An 18373-nucleotide genomic window follows, 5' to 3' on the forward strand; every position below is an offset into this window, starting at 1 on the left:
TCACAGGCATGGCCTCTGGAAAATGTTTTTCAATGTGTTTTAAGCAGAACTGATGAAAAGCCACTGCACTAAAGCTGTGCTAGCAGAGAGTCAGATAACACAGTTTGGCATAAATACAGTGGTCTGGCAAGAAGTCACTGGATGTGTAATCAATAACTTTGAATGTGACTTTTAATCACCTTAGTAAACATTTTCCAGCATCTCATAGCTCAGTTCTCTGGCCATAAGGATGGAAGAGAATGGGAATGACTGCTGGAAAATGGATGGAGGTATGAAAAAAAAAATAAGCAAAACTGGTAGAGCTGTTAGAAAACCTAATCTGTTTGAAAACCTATTAATTTTTCAGCAAATAAAATGACACTAAATAACAGAAAAAACATTATATAGTGTGATATTTTATTACACAACTGTATTATCATAACTGACTAACATTCTGCTCACCCCTCAGCAAAGTTCTGTTTTGTCCCTTGAGATTTTCTTCTTCAGGATTTTCACACACTATCTAAAACAGGTGTGCTTGTGTTTCAGGTGAAATTTTTAAATTTTTTAAGACTAACAATAGAGAGTATAAGGAGACAGTAAATGCATCAGTGCTACAAGCCAGTCAGATAAACAAGGCAGGAGAAGGTAGGGGGTCCTTACTAAAATGAGATGAAAAAAAAAAACTTGAGAAGGTGAAATAATTCCACTCAGGAAGATGCAGGACTTTGAGGGGGTTGATCTTCAGTGGCATAAATTGCTTAAAGTGATGGTGAATTACACCAGCTTGCCTTAAACACTTGGGTCATCTGATATGTAATTTAAACATGGCCTATGTGACTCAGATTTCTAATGATGCAGCTCAGCAAGTAATGACTAAAAATGACACATCAGTGGCAAAACCCCAAGATTCGTCCCAAAATTCATAGCCCACATTTCCTACTAACACACTGCATCCATAACACACCTTTTTCCTGGAGTATTCACAAGGTTTAAATAAATTACAGGTAATATTTTCTTAAGTACACATATGATTTAGATCCATGCCCCATTTTTTAAATTGAAGGAAAATGTTTAAAGTGATTTCAAAGGGATTGAGGTGATGAAACACTATAAAAAGAATCCTACCAGGCTCCTCTTACATTCAGTATCTGACCATAAATGCTTAGATGTCCCTTTGAAGGTCAGTGAGATCTAATGTACTAAGCATCCAAGCTGCTTTCAGAACTGTGAATTAGATCCCTAATATAAGTAATTTTGACAATGAAATCTGGCAAAATGCTGTGGACATGCTGGGTGTAGTAAGGGTATCTGAAAGACTCACCTGTAAGTCTCAACATCTTTAAGAACCCTTGAAAAAATCCCATATTCTTCATGTGTGAACATCAGATGTAAACTGAGTACCGCCCTATAAACAGAAAAAACAATGTAAGTTATCTGGGTTTTAATGTTCATTCCTAAATTAGCATGCAGTCTGAAAGAAAAGGTAAGAAAAATCCAAATAATTTCAGAATAATTCCCCCATACTCAGAGATGTCAATGTCATATGGCTGGCTCAGAACTGAGCAGCACAGTGAAAACTGCACCACAACCAACTCCACAAACCTCATCACTGCTGCTTTCAGGTTCAGAAAACTTGTATTGAGACTAATAACAAAACTTTCACTCCAATAAAAAGGGATGAAGGATAATCTTCTAAGAAGAACTAAAACGAGGTTATATTTTGATGTATTTCTATTTTTTTTTCTGATATGAAGTCTTTTAAGACAAGACAATGACATATGTGTTACACATCCAACTGATTAAGCATCTTTATGGGATGCAATACTCCAATGTGGAAAGTCTAAATTTCTTTTTTCTCTCAGTGACTTTAATACAATTTTTGTTATACCTATAAGGCCTGCAGAACTGCTGCAATAAATTAAAGAACATATTTTCCAAGTCAATTTTTTGACTGTGGATATGGGAATTTTACATGATAGTGAACAATATCTACACAACAGAATGATTCAAAGAAAGTATTCATTATTGGTAGAAAACTAAGGGAGCATCTCTGCTTCATTTTTTCATGCAAATATTAGTCAGGTCAGTCTTATCCATCTGAGGATGCTCTGGATGGATGGATGAATATATTACTTGTTAATGCTTCCTCTAACAGGCAGGATGGGGCACTTGGGTAGATATATGGTCACTATGAAACCATGCCCAGGTACCTTCATAATTTTTCCCCTTGAGAACCTAAACCATACTTCTATGAAAGCTACTCTTGGAGCACAGAGAAGGATTTTATTTTAAATTTAAAAAGAAATTCAAGCCTGATTCACAGCAAGTCACATCCCTCCTACATTTCATAGACATGACATGTCATTAGGAAGTGGTGCTACTCTTGGTTACATTGGCATGTCATGTTACAGTTCATTAGAAAACATGATGTGCTGACATAACCATGCAAGACCCTTATCCAAATGACAAATTAAATCCTGGCAGTAAAGAAAGAGGAACATTTAGCTCTTAGCACACATATTCTGCATATATCATAATCTGCACAAGCAAAGTGTAAAAGATTGGAAAAAACCACAAAGGAAATAGTGCAATTATGAAGTGAAATCATGCTTCATTCAGCATTTATCCAAATTCACATCTCAGTCTGTCCTTATGTACACACATAATAGTGAGCACAGTCACTAATTGATCATGTATGCAACACAAACCTCAAAAATATATTAATAATTATGTCTGAATACTAGAAGAAAACAGAATCACTTTTTATTACCTCCATAGCTGTTACAGTTGATCTTTATATTTCATTCTTTCACAACTTTTGGTGTGCATTAACATCTGGGACTCATCACGCTGTCCAGCATTTCAACAGAGATGATGTCATTGGTGCCAAATACTTTGACAAACATGGCTACTGCATAAATCTGAAGAACAGAGAAACCAGACAAATTATGTTTATGATTAGAGGCAAAATGAGTTGTTTGTACCATGAGTTTAAGTATGTTAAACACAGACTTGCTTCCCAGAAGGAAGACATTGACTGAAAACTGTAAAAGCAAGCAATTCTTTTTTCTTCTCTCTTTGAGAGTCTGGAGGAGCTTTTGATCTTCCAGTGTCCGTTACAACCTTGGGGAAGGTTAAATTAACCCTTTGAACAAACATTCCTACCAGCATCCAATTCACACAAAGTAACTTAATCACTAGCTAAATTGAATTCAAACTGCTCTAGAGAACATGAACTGACATAACTCAGCTCTGATGACAAGGAAATGAAAAGGGCTGACTTTGCTGCTGAGATGCACTGAGGGGCCCAAACCTTTGGCTCCACCTTTGGAGACACCAGGCACTGTGACTTTTTTGCACAGAGATGCTGAGGCACAAACTGTGTGCTGTGGTGCAGAGACCCACGACTGAGACCTTCCCTTGCAGTGCCGCTAGGAGGGCAACACAGGACAGGAGACAACTGTGGGCAAGTCTGTCCTTTCCCACCCTGCCAAAGGAGCAGACATGACACCTGCAGAAAGTGCTTCAAGTGCAGCCCCTTCTCCCTTCTTTGGAGGACAAATTTCTTTCTTATGTTTTTCTTCCCATGCACCCATCTGAAACCCAGCAGACATTTTCAAGAATTGTTTTGTTAAAGACACAATTCAAAAAGAAATTATTCGATTCAGTATTGACCACTCCCACCATGAATTCATAAAAGCAGCACAACTTTACCAGTCTGACTGGGCAGGGATGCAGGAGACTTCAAGGACACAGGTTTATGAAGCAGAATAGCACGACAAGCTCTGCATTCCTCTGCTGCCAGCGTGTACCTACTGTCACAGGAGTTGTGATCAGTGGCTTCTCCAAAAACAGTGTAAACAAAAGAGGATGATTAAAGGAGGCACAGAAGCACCAGTTCTTGTTATCAGGCCTGAACCTGGCTCTGCAGCATTTCCGAGGGGTGATAATTGCACGGGGAATTTCTGTGACATAGACACTAATTCACATTACAGCCAGCTTAATCATGTAACCTCCAAACAACTGCAAGCAGTATGGGATGTACATAGCAAGGTGTGTTTACTGCCCAAATAGACAGACAATGCTTTTGGCTGAGACTTAGCAGTTTCTAAATAGAAAGTAAGATATTCAAGAGAAAGATGTATTTCAGCTATCATACAAACGGAAAGATGAGACTCTAGATTATATGGCAAATAACCAAAAAAAGGACAGCGAAGATTTCAGATAAGGATTTGAGTCTTTTAATCACACTGCTAATAGAATTCAAATAAAATTAAGTCACCCATCATTTATTATGCCAGACAGAGTGAAAGTTCAAATATTAAGCCGAAGAATTATTAACTCAGCTTTCAGCTGGCTCCAAAGGCTTTCATCTGCACTTGATATTGGTGAATACTTTCACACCAGCTACTATTACTTTCAGCCCTCGGGTATAACATCTTGCACACAGAAGTAGCAGGAACACATAGATATTTTTCCCACACAGGACTATTAGCCCTGATACAAGTACAATATCTCTTTATGCTTAACAGTGCCAGTATTTCCCTTTTGCTTTCTACCACATGCCTTTGTGTAAAATCTCTGTGATAATATTAAAAGGACAAGGAGCTTTATAAAATAGAATAATCCTGCTGGACATGCAATCAATTAACTGAAACATGGAGATGGATATTTTCTGAAAGCTCCTTACAGGGTCTAGACAAACACAGTGAGATAACAATGGAAAATTGTTTGCCTTACTAATTGTAACCAAATGTATGCCATTCTATCAAAACATTCTCAGGAGGATGTCAGAGACTTTTTAAAGTAAACACCTTGTGTCATCCTTTTACTGAAGTGGAACAAGGATTTCCAATAAAAACCCTACATATCAAGAACCCTCAAAAAGGTTTATATATATATATTACTGATCTTTGAAAACGCAGCTTGAGAGGTACATTAATAATTTCAACCAGCTGGGCAATAAACATTCCTGCCAAAAGAATTATGTAAAATTACATAAACCCTTTTTAAAGAGAATAAAGTTTCAAGAAGACATAAAGTATAGATTTACTTCAGTTTGTTTTTTTTTTTTTCACAGCTGTGCTTTACAGAAAGCATTTTAGCATATAAAATACTCCAAAGAGAAGTGAAAATTCAAACCTGTATGTAAAGCAGAGTTTTAAAATGTTGGAAAAGTTTAGCAGTGAGAAACAAACAAGCCTCAACCAAATAAAAAAGCTTTTCACAGCTGAAGCAATAGAAAAAGTAGCAATGAACAGCTAAAGGCAAATACTTTCATCAAGGCTTACTTTACCCTTTAAAATACAATACACATCCAAGGGGAACTACCATATAGTTAAAGCTTGGTCATTCCTAAAGTGTGGATTACCGTGTTGGACTTCTATGCTGAAAAATTAGGACCAATTAAAATCTCACATTTTTCAAAAGAGCCCAAAAATTGTAGCAATGGATCTAATCGTGGAATTAACATTAGCAAAACATTCAAGCATATTCCTATCCAAGCTTCACAGGAGGTACTTAAATCGAGCAAGTAAAAATTAAGAAAATCAAGGGGAAACAGAAGTATTTGAGAGATAATAAATAATTCAGTTTTTCAAGTTTGACCAAGATGACTAAAGATAGTTGATTTCACTCAACTAGACAGCAAATTTTGCATTCACTTCAGTCACAGAGAGTAAATATGTGACTAGAAAAGCATATGCTGCCATGGGGTCTTAGCAAGTGATAAACACAGAGCTACAGGGAATTTGAGCCTTGTACAATGCTACAATAATTCTTGGCTGGGATTTCTGAGAATTCCCAGTACAAATACAACTTTAAAAAAAGAGTGCTCAACTTCATTACAACTTTATTTTCAGGATCAGGAAGGAGCTTCCTCAAACAGATTTTTAATGGAAATTCTTCTAATGAACTTGCAAAATATTTTCCATCTAATGTGCTCTAGAGAAACTATCTTTTGTGGGAAAATCACACAGAAGTTTGAAGATCCTGGAAAAAATTATGAGAGATTGCTAGTTACCAACTAATCTCCCATGGTCCTCTGGCAGCTCTGAGATTGGAGAGCCAAGCCTGCAGAAAATCTTCCTAAACCTACAGGGAAAACTGTGCTATAAGAGGCTGAGACTGCAATTGGCCGGATTATCAGCCTCAGGAAATCAAGTAATATTTGTTCTCCTCTTCATTTTCTTTCCTCCTTCTAGGCAGTGAAGAGACTGTAAACTGAGAAGCAGACCAGTGTGAAAAAAAAAAAAGGGAACTTTCTTCTGGTCCTTTTATCCTTCAGTAATTATGTATCTGCATAATAGAGAAGAAAAATCAAAACATAAAATTCAAGCAAAGAACAACCGGATGGGAGCAAAGGTCTCTCTGGAAGAGTCCTGTGTCCTGCAGCAGCCAGTGGCAAAGGCTCAAGGAAGAAGTGAGGAACCAGCCTTGTATGTTCAGATTCCTGTGCTTGGCTCTACTTTTCCAACCACCAGTTACCAAAGCACTGCAATGCAAGTTTGGGGTTTTTTTAAAAAAAATCACTCTTTTGTTAATATCACTTCATTGAAGCCAAATGCCTAGTGAGTTATTAGTCTTGATGAAATATAGGCAGATGCAATTTCCATAGAAAACTGAGTATAATGTAAAATAGGTAGCTCAAAACAAGTCACTAAAGCATAGTAAAGAGAAATTAAACAGTATTTAAGGGCATTGCTAGAAAATAAGATAACACAGAGAATTTTTTTATAATTTCTTTATCATTTAATAAAAGAAAATTGGTAACAAATACAACTCAGCCCTCGAGTTTTTTGAGCTTCCCTGGAGCTGTGGTATTAGTGATACCACTTAAAGAATGGCACAATATGAAATGGATAGCTGAAATATCAGAGAGAAGAGAAGTTGGTTGATTTTTTAAAAATTGCTGCTAGCAGTATCCAGTAATAAATTTAATAACTGACTGCCTTTGGTTCCTCACAGACATTTTTTTCAGTATCTGCTGTTCACTATTACTTCTTTCAGGCCTGGTGTTTCCTTTCACACTCTGCATTCACATCAGAGCTCCATAAGACCCATTGGTTCAGAGGGACTATGCAAACACTGATCTAAGTTCCAGCCTAAGTGATTTTACAAACTGAAGTTTCTGAATGCCTTTCAGGTTTTTAACTGACAGCAAAATTCTAGAGAAAACGTCATCAGAACACATAAAATTATTGAAGTTTCTGAAACAAAAAAACCTGCGCTCCAACATTGTGAAATGACAGGTTATGTCTAGTATATTTAAAGAATGAATTTGAAGCTGTTTTTCAGTCTTTTTTAGTGGATTTTAAATTGTTGTATGACAAAACTGCTCACAAACATAAAATTCATGTACAGTTTCGTAGAAAATCAAAGTCCTTTTCTATAATATATATAGCTAGGCAGATTCACTTGAATTGTCTGCAAAAAACAAGTGTTTATGGGCACAGAGATGCACAGATGGATGGACACTCAAACATTTCTATTTCCCACTGGCTCCTAACTTTAGCCTGCTACAGTGGAATCACTGCAACAATTCTGCTATCAGACAGATAGCTTGATTACCAAGCAAGGGCAGCATTTACAGCCCCTTGATTTTAAATTCCTACAGTTTGAGCACACACGTCAACTTCAGCTTGAAAAAAGAGTTACTGGTTACCAGAACATTGTTGTGTCAGTTGGCTAAACTTTGCAAGCCATGGAGAAGTTATATTTAAAAAAATGTATTTTAGTTAGAAAGGGGGATCCTAATAATAAACAACACAACAAAAAATAATAGATTTGTATAAAAATATATCTACTCTATAGGTTTAAAAGGAATCCAGAATGTGCGAACAAAAAACCCCCACATATGAATACACTGAGATAGTGAGACACAACCATGCTAAAATTAAGACTCACAGATACTGACAACAAATACCTAATCTGATAAACTTGCAAGAGAGATTCAAGATCACTTTCTACAAAATCTGAAATAAATACTTTTTGTGACGTTGCTGTGGGTTGCTCCATGACAAAGAGAATTCATGGCCAAAATTTTATTAAAAGCAGAAAGCAATGTTATCTAAGTGGTATGGGAAAGGGGGGAGGCGGGACACACTTCAGAGTTATCTTTTACCACAACTTGTTACAAAAAACTGTTCAAGTCACTGTTTGGAAGTTCAAGCCTTTGGTGCTAGACTCAAGCTGCTCTTTGGACAAGGTAAAACTCCACAACTACCATATGATAAAATTAAATATTTTGCAAGGGGAGCTAATAAGCTAAGAAGAAACTGTATTTGCATGATATACCAGTAGAAATACCCGCGAGAAAAGCTGTTTTTTTTCTAGGTGAGATTCTTCCATGCTTCCCTGTGACCATCCTGACCATTACAGAATTTCTCAGGCAGATAGCAAGCAATATGAAATTATTCATTAAGACAAATTAGTACAATCTTCTGCCTAAATTCATGCAAATTTAACTCCTTACTACATAAATTATTCCACTACTTTCATTGCAATTGATTAGAGTCAGTTATCAGCCAGTGTGAGTGACAGTGGCAGAATAAGGCCCAATGCAGCTGACAGGAGAGAGATTTTTAATAGTTGCCCTAAACATACTTTTGTCTTCTCTACAAAAGTTTGGCAGCACCCTTTCAATGTATTTCATTGAGACATTTTACATGAATGATATACAGAATTTTCTGGCTCACATTCTGCAATCTCCTCCACTAGATTTTGGAAGGAATTGACAGAATAATCAATGTAAGTTTTCCAGTTACAGTTTATGCCCTTAAAACACCCTGCTATAATGAAATAATCTAAGGGTTCATTTTCAGTTTTATCTGGATGACAAAATATATTTGAACTTCAGCAGTTCAAGCTATGCTTTCAAAATTTAAAGCTTAAGATTCCAATACCATAATTTTCTATCTTTTCTGTCCTCCCTCACTCCTCCACTTCATCTGCTACGTTTTGTTGTCCTTCTCAAAAGAGGTTTTTTTTCTATTTGTTACATTTCCTTCATGTGCAACCCTTCATTCAGCCTGAAGTTCAGAATAAAGTCCTGTCTTCATACTGAAATTAAAGTGCAATTGAATAAATTAAGTATAATGAAAAGGCCTTAACAATGTTTTCAGATGTTTCTTTCTTTGTTAAGGAGAAAAGATAATGATAAGAATTCTGAACAGAAACTGCACTCTGCTGTTGTTGGGATCATCTCCATCCTCTCTCTGATTTGTCAGGCTGTGTGTGTGAGAGGCTCCTATGATAGCCTTTTGCTGCCTGTCGTGTTTTGGAACAGGTGAATTATTTCAGCTCCACTGTATGGCCAGACTGGAGCCACCTGCCAAGTCATGAAGAAGTGGCATAGCTCAGGGGTGGCTTTCTCCAGGAATATCATGGGGTATCCAGTGCAGTTCTAAGAGGACACCCTCTCTTAATAAACCAGTGGCATGTTACATACGGGATATTCTGGATCTATTTTGCAGAGACTTCAGAAAAGGCAAAGAGAAATTGTTTCAGCAGGAGATAATAGGCTTTATGACTTTTCCCAAATTATTCCCTTTTTAGTAGCCATCATCTTGTCGGGTGACATCTGGAATGATTAGAAGACGATATTTCAGAGTGACAACTGGGCTGTCATTCACACTGTCAGTCAGCAAACACCCAGGTTGCCCAGGGTTACAAAGCTGGTTTATGCCTTTGTCCTGCAGTATTTAGTGCTGCTGATTCTTTACCTTGATTCCAGCTGAAGCGGGTCTGACAGGCAGCGCCAGAGGCAGGAAGAGCGCTCATGTCGAGGGTGGGAGTCCCGTGGTGCCTTTGTGTGAGAGGGCTTTAGAGCTTTGGTGGCAGCTCATCAGGCAGGAGACAACCCCAGAGCATTAGGGTGGGTCTAGCAAGTTCATCTGCTTTCAGATAAGAGAAGGGCAATGTTTATCTCTGCCCTAGGAACACATCTAATTATTTTGGCCCTGTGTACCTGAATGGGAGCTTTCTTATGCAACACAGCTGTCTGCAGAATTATTATCCTAAAACAGACCCTGCAAACAAACCAGCCCAAAGCAGCCTTGTGCTCCAAGGATGAGCAGCACCTTTGCATTTCTCAGCAGGCAGAAAGCATCCTCACCAAACTGGCATCAAGTATAAATGTGCTCCACAGCAACAACTTCACACTGCTCAGCCATTCCTTAATACACAGTCCAAATGTCATTTCACTCACTCACTGTCTGTGCACATCTCTGATGAAAACAAAGACCTGAGACTTGAAACTTTTCAGTCTGGGAATCCAACTCTGGGTACCAAAATCCTGATTTTCAAAGGGAAAAATTACCTGCAATTGTCAGAAAACTCAAAACAGTGTTGTGAGCATGCACCAGCTCTGAGCATGTACCAGCTCTAGGACAGACCAATAGGGAACCCAAGGAGCAGAGCACCAAAACCAGCCTGTCTGCAACTACCCCCGATTTCACTTTGGTTCAATGCATTCTTTTAACATAAAACTAACATTTCTTACAGACATAACAAGCAAATGGACTACTCACAAAACCTAATAATTTTAAACTAATAAACTAGCTGACAAATTGAGATAAGGAATGCCTATTATCCAGGGTGTTTTCAGTGAGCAGGTAAGGACTCACTATTGTTGTGGTTTCAGACATGTAATAGTAAAAGTCATCCTACTGCAGTGTTTCACAGACCAGTTAGAAGTCATAACATGTGTCTGTGACATTTGCCTTCTGCAAACAGCCTTGCAGACTTGTTGTCAGAAAACACAGGATGAAAGACTGTGCTCAAAGCAAATTTGCTTAAAAAATCAGTAAAAATGCCTTAAAACACTGGGACAAGTTGCATAGCCTGAAGGCAAGGAACTCCTTCAGTAATGTTTCTAGCTAATGCTTCTGAAGCATGCAAAAAAGCAGTACAATTTTGTTTAAAAGCTGGAAAAAAAAAGATGACTATTTTTATGGGTTGGATGCACTGGAGACGGTAACATGTCTTCTCAGGGCTGCATTCTACCTCCTGTGTTCGTCATTCCTGGTGCTCTACCAGAAGATGCTTGCCAATTACAGCATCAGAGAAGCTGAAACTAGAATTCAAGAAGCCTGTAGAAATGTGTGGATGTGGTGTTAAAACAAAAGGAGAAAAAAAGCTGTTTGAAGCAGGCTTAGGTAGCATTGCCCTGGAGCTCAAGCCAACAACTTTCTATAGAGCAACAGGAAAGCAAATAAATCACTATAATTTATTTATACTAACTTTTAAAATAGCTCACTCTGATTCTTTTTGAGTACCATCTCACAAACCTGGTTGTTAAATATAAATTAAAAGTATTCGAGAGGTAATATTTGCAAAGCACTTTTGCATCCACAGATGAATGCTGCTGTATAATATGAACATTGACATATTTGACAAGGCAACAGAGTTAAGTGTGATACAGAGTCAGACAAAAGATTTTTTTTCTTGTCTGAAAAGCCCTTGTTTTGTTGCTAATATTAGAGCTACAGCGGCCTATTTGACAAAAAGCACCTCCTAATTTGAGAGCTGTAGCTCTTAAGCTCCATAGTAGCAGCTATTTACCTGGTTGGCTCACTCTTCACAAAATGTGCCCATTAAGCTCAGGGGATAAAGCAAAAAAAAAAAAAAAGCCAACCACTCTACTGAGCATGACTGAACAAACAACTGTACTGGTATGTGTTTGATAAGAGACAGCAGAGGAAAAGGAGATAAACCTTGGGGTGCAAGACAGGAGTTACATATTCCATTTAGAGCAAAAGGGAAGGCTGTTATTGACTTTACTGGGAATAACTCATGGTAGCACAAATTCTGGTTGCAGGTGTTCGGAGGATTTTCCCCGAGGGAAGGTTTATGGTATATATGCACACATACATATACAACACCAGTTTATGTCAAGGGAATTTATGCATGCAATCTCAACCAAGAGTAAATTTTAGCCCTTTTCTTCTTCACTGATGTTTTACAAGCATTTTCCCAGCTTGGCAGGGCTAAATTAAATTGGGCAACGTTCTGTGTGTGTTTGATGTCTGCTAAATGAAGTGAGGGTCCAATTCGTCATATTTACTCAAGCTCACTCAACTCTAGTAAAAATTAAAATGTTCCAGTTAATTTAACGAGATAATTCAGCTCTCTGAAATCTTCCTTGCTCAACATTTGTTGCCATTTAGAAGTTGAGGGTATGTGCTGCCATGTAATTCTTTGGACAGATCTGAGGACTTAGTAATAAACAGTAGGCTTTTAAGACACTGGCCTGGCATTGTATTTAATCTCAAGCAAGTTCCTGAGCTGCCACTGGAGAGGGGAAGTCCAGGATCAGACCCTTTGGGTTCATTATATAGAGAAAAGGGATCACACAGAAAAAGCCATGGAATATTTAGGCAAACTTAGGTAGCTGTTGGAAGATAAAAAATTTAAAAACTGCCATGTTTAGTAATTTGGATAAAAAATATAGAGTAGGCAAGGGCTGCAAGAACCAACATAATCAAGTATCCACTCATGCCTGGTACTTGGAAACAACAGCTCTGCCTTGAGGTGAATACATGCCGTGATCTTGCAACTCTCAATTTTATTTCAATACAGACAAGGGAGCCAAAACATCATGCAGTATTTGTGGTACGTATGTGATAAAGTCCACTCAAATTATTACTCCGTGAAACAAAACAAGATTGAAAATTGCCCTTACCCATAGCACTGAGATTTACTCACAGGAACTTGCAATATTGTCTCTCTGCAAACTGGCAGCACTTGAGCATTCCTCATGGAGGAGGGGAAACCCAAAGAGATCAGCCTCCTGGTAGTGCTGGGTGTCTAAAGCTAAGCAGAACCATTCAGATGCCTTCAAACACCCTGCCTTCTGTCCTTCAACTTCCTATGAGACTGTGGAGGAGACAGAGGCGCTTAGGTAAGACTCCATTAGGCATCTTAGCAGCTTGGCACTGCTCAGTACACTCTGAAGAATATGCAGGTAGGTGAAATGTAGAAAGCTAGTACACAAATGCAGAGCAATTTAAGCATATTGGTGCTGGGGATTTGTGCAAAATTACAGCGATGTGCTACTCTTGCTGCAGAATCAAAAGCAATGCAGAGCACACCTGGTTTCATCAGACAAACCATGAGCAGCCAATGACTATCATTCACCCCTGGAGAGATGTAAGTCAGATGGGTGAAGAGCTACCATGATAATAAATATATTTTAATGTGCAAATATTTGGGGTTTTTTCAGGCTTTTTTTTTTCTTATAGTGATTCTTAAAATGTTTTCGTTTTCCATTCAGAAAGACAAATGCATTATCAGTGACAGTATTGAGTTGCAGTGAAAAAACCAGCAAGTATATTTGAAAAAATTAAAATATCACTAAATTACTTTATTAATAATAAAGCTCCTTCAGAAATACACCATTATTTCTAATCACTTTTGAGCAAAAGGTGTGATGGAGAGGTAAAATGGGACCTGATAAAAAAAATTTGATGATTACGAATAGTCAAGAATTTACCAAAAACTCAAACCAATCCTTACCTGAAGAAAAGTTAAAAGCACAGGGTTATTTACATTAGAAAGGAGACACATGAGAAGGACATGATCCAAGTATGAAAATGGAATAGCTGGAAAAGGTTAAAAACTTCACCTTAGAACAAGGGATTTACTGAAATGAAAAGATGGCAAATGCAATAATGATAAAAAAGAAACTTATTATCTTCATTCCCCAATTGAACTATTGTAGAGAGCTGAATAAAATATTTTTCAGTTTTATGTTGTATGGTGCACTGTTGTAAAAATAGGAGCATTTGAAATAAAGTATCAATAACAATATTTACAAATTTTATATAAACATTATATATAAACAAATATAACAAGCACTTTCCAAAGAAAGTAATACATTACATTAAAATTGAATGTGTTGATTCAGTGTCTTTCATTGCATCCTACATGAGATAAATGGTAAAAAGAAACAATCAAATGGTATTGAAGCAAATTATCTCAGTGATCAACAATTAATATTTTGCAGCAATAATGGGAAGAATTTTTTCTTTCCATTTTTTTTATATTTTGCAAAATGGAAATTCTCATTTCCAACAACTTTGGCACTCACCAACACTAGATTTCTTTGAGAGCAAGAATTTACCACAGCTGAACTTGAAAAAAGGAAAGAATATCCAGAGTGACTGGAGAGAATGGGAAATAATACTTTGTAAAGAGCATTAAATCTCTGAGACTTCCCCTACTTTCAGGCACTGTGACTTGGTTCCTGGGCTGGTTTACTGTGTTTGCCACTAAAACTGTTTCCTCTGGAGCACCTGCAGGAGGAAACAGTTTTAGTGGCAAACTAAAGGAGGAAGGACGTGGGGCTGGAAGGAGGACTGAGTGTAATGGACTCATGGCCCAGCTAGACCAGCTGCCCAGACATGGAGTGCGGATGGGAATCCATGAGTTCAGGATTGCAACCTTTCTTTTCATCAACAGCAGGGAAACAACTCCCTGGAATTATGCTGGAGCCTTGCAACTCTCCTGGGCATGGAGGAGAGAGCTGACACCAAAGGAATTTGGCCAAACACTGCCCTTTAGTACCCAAGGACTCAAATCTGGTAACAAAAATGAAAGAATAAAACTGGAGCCAGAAGTGGAGATAGCAGAATAAAACACATTTTCAGTTCTTTAGAGATTGAAAAAAACCTATTGTCTGCCCCCTATGCTGAAGATGGAAAAAGCACACACATGAGCTAAGTTCATAGGCTGAGCGCTACTTGCAGCTCTTTCAGATGATGAAAAATGCAGATGAGGCTGATAAGACGACTCAGGGGTTTCTGCTGGGTGCTGCAGCATGAAGAGGTTGCCTTTCATACAGGACAGAAAGCCAAATTAGGTCCATGTAACTGTTCAAAATTCATTAGAATGACCTTAGTTAAGCTTTGCTTCCATGCACGCTATGGTATATGATACATAGCCTGGAGCAACAGCAGTAGTGGTGGTAACACTTTCTGAAATATTTCCACTACTTGAAAGCCATTGGATTTGTTAAAATTTCTAAAAGGATTATAACAGGATGAACTGGGTTTTTCCCTTTTACTTTCTCAAAGCCAGTATAATAATATTACACAGAGCTTTTCATCTTCAAAGATCTTTACAAATCTTAGCAATTCACAGTAACTGAGCAGTTATAAAACTATAGTAAAACTCATTTTTGCTGTCTTGCTAATTTTTTCATATTATTTTAAGAATTAACTTTACATAGCAATAATTTCTTTCATTGGACTTGTTCTGCAAATGTAACATGAAACTCATTACTAAGGGAATTTTAACAGTCACATCCCTCATATAATCATTAGCCATAATACTAATAAAAATAAAATATATTCTGACTCCCTGCTATTCCAACAGAAGGTGACATACTTTCAATGCAGACTTTTAATTCATTGCTCTTTCACTATTTAAACCACATGCACGAATAACATTGAAACAAGCATTACCAAAAATCATCTTACCAAATATGACCATATATATTATCTGTGTCAGGTAAAAACACAAAGTAATTTTATTATTCCCCTTTCAATTTATAAGCAGTTGCTATAATAATATCTAAAACAGTCCCACAACATTCAAGTCATTGCTGCACAAACATGCAATTTCACTACTTAACACTAAAGGTCTGAGCTTGCCCACTGTGGGCAAACACCCTCTGCTCCTGCTCACGTCAGAGGATGCTGAAGGCACCCACCAAGCAATGGGACTGACTCGTCTGGGCTTTACTTCACATCAAAAAGTGCACTACACAACACAAGGTGCTTCTCAGTGCAGGAAAGTAAATCTGCATCCAGGCCTCGATGGAGCAGATTTGTGCACCTGAAGACTCACAGGCACCTTTGCCCACCTATTCCCAGCAGCATGAGGGGAGCTCAAAGGCTGCCAGCTTGCTCCTGGAGACCCCACCAATGCGAAACGCCGACTGAAGCTGGAGCACTTTCTGCTCCCGGCACTGGTACCAGTGTCCCAGTTTGAACACTCTAATAATACTCAGCAATAACTTCTTTGAAGCCAGAGTAGGGGTCAGGCTTTTGATGGCCCTAAAACATTTCCTAAATGAGGCCCAATTCTTCAGCCTTTTCTCACACTGAATAGCACTTAACTGTCCCAGTGATGCCAAGGTGACAGCTTGCATGGAATTGTCACTGCAGAGGCAGAGAAAGAAAATGTAAAAACTAAATTTAATCATAGAATAACTGGACAAGGATCAAATACCTGAGTCTTATGGGTCACTCATTCCTTTGTTTTAGCTTGCTCCACAGTAAGAAGGCCTTTCATATCATCAAACTGCTCTTTGCACAAGGGTCTAACAAGGTCCCATGAACATTTCATAAACCCTAGAACTGCCCTAGTAAAAAAAAAACTCTTTCAATGTCCTTCATTGCAAATAAGAGTAGGGAGGAGAGGGACAGGATCTCCTGACTTCTGGACCAACTCTGGTCTTGTAGCTCAATGCAAAATGTGAAGAGAAGCAGAATGAACAGCAGACTACGTACCTAAAATAACAAAAAACAGAAGAGTGGCAGGTCATGATCGTAAAAAAGTCTGCAAAGGAAAAATCACTAATTTTCTTTTCTCACAACATTCTTGCAATATGTTTTTTTTTCCTGCCAACTGATTCCAATACTGAACACTAAAGCCTGGGTTCTGGCCTCCTGGTAATAAGCAATTTGCAAGAGCCTGGTCACAGAGACGTCAGAAAACCATGTAAATTGCTTGGATGGGAAAGCCTCTTTCACAGGAGAGAGCTGTAGGTGGTAGAGAGGCTCCCTGCCACAATTTTACATTCCCCTGACACCGTGATATAGAAAGAGACAACAGAGCAATGCTGATCTTCTGCCATCGGGCAGCCTCTGCCTGCCCTCTGCGGCAGGGATGGGTAAATAGTGAGGGTGGCTCCTGCTCTTTATAGCAACAACCTCGACACACCTTTGAGAGTTTGGGCTGTTTTAAACTGTGTCCAAAGGCTGAAAATGTTATAGTGAGTTTTACTATACAGTTGCAAATATGTAATTTTTAGTGTCACTTACCCAGAGCAGGGGATTTACTTCCCATATTCGACAAGGTTTACTCCTAAGGGATTTAATGCAGTGTTTGCATTTAATTTCACTATGAATGCAGCCTGTGATTTGAGGAAAACAGAAGCTAACAGAGCATGCTCTGGGAGCTCTTACTTCTTCAGCCAAAGTTATTCTCATCCACATGCAGAACCAAGCTGATGGCTTTATCTGGGGTAACTGTTAGAGGGAAAGACCTAATTCATGGAAAAGCAACATTATGGCATGCTCTTCACTTCTGGCCTACCTGAGAGGAACAGGGCCCCTTTCCATGGGTTGTATCTCCTCTCCCACGCCATGCTGTTGGCCTCCTCCATTCTCTCTGTAGACCCCCAGGGAATATGGCTGGGTCAATAATGGGAAACACTTGAGTAAGGAGTGGGTACTGACATGACACACAAACCCCACTTCCAGGTTATACAGCTTCCTTCCACGTTAAATAAATGTCTCACACTGAGCATATGGCAAAATGAGCACTCAACTCTGCAAACTCCAATGTTCAGCTGCATCTCAAATCCTGCTTGTTTGGTATTGGAATTGCAGCAACCTTACCGAATGAGACTAAAATATTTTTACCTGTCAAGATAAATATCCTGAATATTGTCCTTTGGATCTCAGTAAATACACAACAAGACACAAAATATCTCAATCAGCATTATACATTGTATTACCATCTAAACACAAATGTCAGAATTAAATGCAGTTGTAGTGCAATAACCACCATTACATCTCCCTTCTTAGGACATTTTTCAACCAACCTTTCTGCTAAAATCAACATGGCCGGTCTGTGTTATTTAACTATTGTCTAGGCTCAAAGATCACCCTTTTCTTTAATTTGAAAAAAGAAAAGCCCTTTTTCTTGTTTTGGATTAACAAAAATATTAAACAGCAAGACTGTGGAACATAAAGGCCATCGGTTGCATTTTGCACAGGATAGGTTCTGGTTGAATGAGATCTGGGATGTGTGCCAAATTAATAGAAAAAATCCTGTTCTTCCTCTCCAATAGCCACAATGTTCATTATTAAGAAAAGCATATGAACCGCAGGATTTGATTTTAATAACACCAATGTCTTCATTAATCTGTACTTTCCATTTAGCCTCATTATTAAGTAAATGCTGAGTTAATGCAGCACCTATTATTGTTGGATTTTCCATGAAAAACCTCCTTTCTCTCTTCTTTTCTAATTCATTCAAGGACTATCAGGTGTGTGTGTCATGTTTCTAAACAGGCCATCCTCTGTCAATAGCTGTTTTCTTCCCTCAGGTCTATGCAGCTACTCCAGCAACGTGCAGTCTACAAAGCTGAAGAGTTACA

This window comes from Haemorhous mexicanus, chromosome 10, assembly GCF_027477595.1.
Source record: "Haemorhous mexicanus isolate bHaeMex1 chromosome 10, bHaeMex1.pri, whole genome shotgun sequence".
NCBI classification, from domain to species: Eukaryota; Metazoa; Chordata; class Aves; order Passeriformes; family Fringillidae; genus Haemorhous; species Haemorhous mexicanus.